Here is a 4,753-nt window from a genome sequence, read left to right as displayed (position 1 = left end):
CTTTGCTCTGAGGCCAGGACCCCGCTCAGCTCCGCTGATAACTGGCCGGGAGGCCTCGCGGCTCTGCTGATCCTGGGGTCCTGAAGCCTCTCGGCTCCGCTGATCCCGGCTGGGAGGCCTCTCGGCTCCGCTGATAACGGGGTCTTGAGGCCTCTCGGCTCTGCTGATCCCGGGGTCTTGAGGCCTCTGGGCTCCTCTGATCCCGGGCCAGGAGGCCTGTCTGCTCCACTGTTCCTGAGCACCCGCAGCTGCAGACGGGGAACCTTGGCTTCCTCATCACTGGGGTAACCAAGCCTCCTGTTCCAAGCTGCCTGGCTGCCGGCTGCCATCTTGGCTGACAGTTAATTTGCATATCTTGCTGATTAGCCAATGGGAAGCGTAGCAGTCGTACGCCAATTACCATGTTTCTCTTTTATTAGATAAAGGATTATGAGCACTGAATTACTTAGGACCAGTTATTAGTAACTATAAGTATGTGTCCATATTTACTTGTATAATTCGTTGGACTTATCTGATTTTACCTTCCTCAAAACAAAATAATGAACAAATTGAGCAAATCAAACCTGTTTTATATCAAATAACTTATTTTTAAATTGATTAACAAAATGAGATGCACCTTCTACATTATTTTTAAGTTATATGTAAAAACTATAGTCATATAGAAAATGTTTTATAAAATATTTTATTGATATAAAAGTATAACATGAAGAAAGGTTATACTGTGCTTCTTTCTATACAGCCCTATTCATGGTTATATGCAAAGCATAATATTAACATGCTCCCAGGCTTCTTGAAAAAATTGCATCTACAGCATGATTATGTTGTTGAAAATGCCCTTGTCCCTTGTTTACTTCAGTGTATCAAGTAGTATCATCTTTTCTTTCTGAAATATACCTGATTTTTCAAGCCATGTTGTGAATATTAACAATGTATCTCCCTTGTAAAAGACAAACTCAAATCAAATACAATTCAAAAGTCAAGGGGGTGCGCGTACGCATGCGCGTGCGTGTGCTATCGTTTATCTAATAGTAGAACCCAAAGAAAAATGAATACACTCTAGGAATAGTTGGGAACAGGGGATTTTCCTTTAGTTGTGTACTATTAGGATGACTAAGTGCAACAGCCTGGTTTTAATGAGTTTCAGGTAAAATACAACAGGAAGATCATCTATCTGTATGTACTAATGTAAGTCAGGTGTCAAGCTTAATAATCCAACCAGTCTTGGCTTGGTCATTGTCACTCAGTACAAACAGCCCCCTAGACTATGCTATGAAGAAGGTAGCAGTTTTCAGAAAAGGGAGAAAAATTATGTGTTGAAAAGGCCTTCCCAAATAGCTGTCTTATTTGGAATGCTCCATGTGCTACACTATTTTGACAGAATTCTGAATTTTGTTATTTGGTCTCCCAATTTTCAAAATCTTTGCAAAGAAAAAAAATGTGTTTCAAATGCTTCACTTATATATATATATATATATTTCCTCTAATGATGTAAATTGAAATTAGGAATGGATCAATGTGGAATGTTCAAACATGAAATGTATCATTTGCCCCTCCCCAATATTATAACTCACACAAAAAAAGTAAGGAGTAATTTAAAACTTTTTGAAAACTGTGCTTTTAATAAAGAGATGAGAAGAAAAATGACTTGTTTATTGTGTTACATCTGAGGTTTTGTATGTGGTTTTCTTTTTAAAGAATAAACTCCATAAGTTAATAAATAAGGCAATTGACAGCATACCACTGTAAATTGTAGACATAACAAAAGAAAATTATTAGACCAGTTATAGAGGAATATATATGAATAGCTTAGCCGAATCTCCTTATTGCAACCCCAAAATCCTGTTGATATTTATTACTTATTATTTATCACTTATTAGAGTCCCAATTGTTGCTCTGAAGAGCAGGATGAAATGAAATACTGTTTTAGAGGCCTTATTAAACACTTCATTAAAATAGGAAGTCATTTATATAGCATCCTATACCTATCATTGAATTTGAACTATGATTCTTAAAAGAAAAACTGTTCCTCTCTCATAATTTTACTTTTACTTATCCTTTCTCTTATCAAACACCAATACATTCAACAAGGCTCTGTTGGGAATTTCTATGTGGTATACTCTGTTTTAGAGAACTAGGATATTAGAGGGGGTGAAAGATGGTTAAGAGAGGCTTTTGAGTGTCACACACTGTACATGAGACAGAAAACCAACGTTACATACACATAAAAGGCCTGTGATTTGGAGTGGAGGGTTAGGAAAGAATGGCTAAAAAATGTGCCTTAATTGAAGAAGGCATTAATAGTAAATAAAAATGTTGCAGCAAGATTATGAAAGATTCTATAAACCATAATAAAAAAGCTTAGAATGAAATCTCTAACATAAAAACAAGTGGTTCAGCAATAATTACTTGGTATTCAACTACCTTAAAACATTTAAAAATACTTTTGTCCTACATTTAATCAAAAGAAATTTGGAAAGTAAAACCTTATAAATTTCATGAATTATTTGATATTAATTGTTATTTCCTTTGTAAAAAATTCTAATTATTAAAAAAGCGATGGTTGTAATGTATTTTTATATTCAAACCAAATGTGCTTGACTCAGAGTTTTTCTCATTAATAGTTAGCCTTGACTTTGACTAAAACACTTATATAAACTCGTAGGTAGTGTGTTAGTTTCATACTGCATTCCTAACTTGTTCAAATTGAACATGTGTATGATTAATGGATGGAAATGTGTGTATGTGTGTGTGTTTATTCAACAATTTTCAAGCTGGAGGGGATTTTTGCATATATTTGACATATATTTTCATACAATTAAACAAAAAATATACATATTAAATTTACATATAGTTTAGTGAACTAAAATATTTTCTGGCATTATTTTCAGTTAAGTTACTAACATAAATTCTAAATATATACTTCAAAAAAGCATAACCAAATACAGTTATTCTACTCATCACATGATATAGTAGATGCTTTATTTGTTGTTAACTTTAAGGGCTGCCATTTACATATAATTTGAGTAGTCAACAGCTACCGTGCTCACTGAATGATGCAATTGAATAGAGATTTGGGTCCTATAATGTCTTTTTTTTAGGTTGTGAACTTTAAAAAACACTGTTAACTGAATCACCTAGTCCAACAAGATTGACACTCAGTTTAGATGAGGTGGCATTGACTCATGTTCTCCTAGCAAAGTGCAACAATAAGCCCTAGAGATAACACAAGAGGCAATCAAAGATAGTTGTGAAAGGTAAGCAGCAGAAGGCACAATAATTTGAGATCCCACAACTGGAGGAAAACAACAGCAAGTTGTACTATGTAACCCCATCCAACAGAATGTGATGTATCCCTTACCACAAACTAGTAACACAAGGCAGCAGAGGTCAGTTTGGCTCATTCCTCCCCTGGATTGAATAGGAGTTCCTCTGACAATACCAGATAAGCTAGATACAACTGGCAAGGTACATTGAATAGGATCCCTTCTAGTAATAAGGAGCCAACAAAAAGGCCTCTCCTTCCCCCAGACCGAAGACTACCCTCCTCTGCTAAAAGATGTGGAGACATCTGACAACACTGATTACATCAAATGACCTAGTCCAGGAAAACTCTTTTTTCTTGTGGGCTGAGGCTGCCTTCTCCTGCACAGAGATACTGGGGAAGCCACAGGATCCTGGAAGGGGGATGCTCCCACCCCCCCTCCCACCAACAAGCTACCAGCCAGGAAGTACTCTTCCTCCCAACAAGCAGAAGATTTTGCCATGAAAGCCTGCAGGCCAGAGACTACCCTTTATCCGAGTGAGACACCAGGAAGGTTAGACAGAAATGACAAGAGGGACACAATGACATCAAGCAACCTGGCCCAGAAAGCATCTTTGTCCTTATGGACCTGAGACTTCCCTCCCATACCCAGGGACATCATGGCAAGCACAGGATACTGGTAGCCCTATCCATCATAAGAGGTGTCTGGCCATGGAAGCCTCTGACCTGGTGACCATGAGAGTCCCCTCTCTTCTCTGGAGACATCGCAGCAGTTGGAGAATACCAGTATAGACAGTTTTCCACAACATGCACCCTTTGTCTTCATGGATATGAGAAATCCCTACTCCACATAGAAGCACTGGGCATCCTAGCATGGGGAACTCCTGAATCCTCAGGCAGTAGCATTAGGGACCACTGGGAATGTCAACCTCACCAGTTAACCAAGCAGATCATAATAACACCACAAAGGCTCTTATTATAGAACTATTCTTGGAACCACAGCAGGCCTGGGACTTGTGACTAAAATTGCAAAAGGTAAATGTCTACTAAAATGAAAAATTAGAAGAGGAACAAGAATCTGCATACATAAGAGACAAAATGTCCAGTACATCACTCATAATACTAAGAACCAAGAAAACCACAACTAGAATGATAAAAGACATCTAAGGTCATCACTGGGATGAATCAGATGTTAAAATTATCTGACAAGAATTCTAAAGCAGGATTCATAAAAATACTTAAACACTCAAATACAACATCTTTCAAAACATGTGAGAAAGCTCAGAAATGAAATAGAGGTTACAAAAAGAACAAAATGGGACGTATGAAACTAAAACATTCAATAGGCACAATAAAAAGAAAACTTGCTGTATGGCTTTGATAGTAGTGGGAGATGACAGAGGATAAAACCAGTGGACTTGAAAACAAAAAGAATTTACCCATTCTGAAGAAATAGATGATATAGAATAATAATTTTAAAAGAACGGGATC

Source organism: Myotis davidii, unplaced genomic scaffold, assembly GCF_000327345.1.
Source record: "Myotis davidii unplaced genomic scaffold, ASM32734v1 scaffold218, whole genome shotgun sequence".
NCBI classification, from domain to species: domain Eukaryota; kingdom Metazoa; phylum Chordata; class Mammalia; order Chiroptera; family Vespertilionidae; genus Myotis; species Myotis davidii.
Note: the sequence above shows the minus strand (reverse complement) of the source record.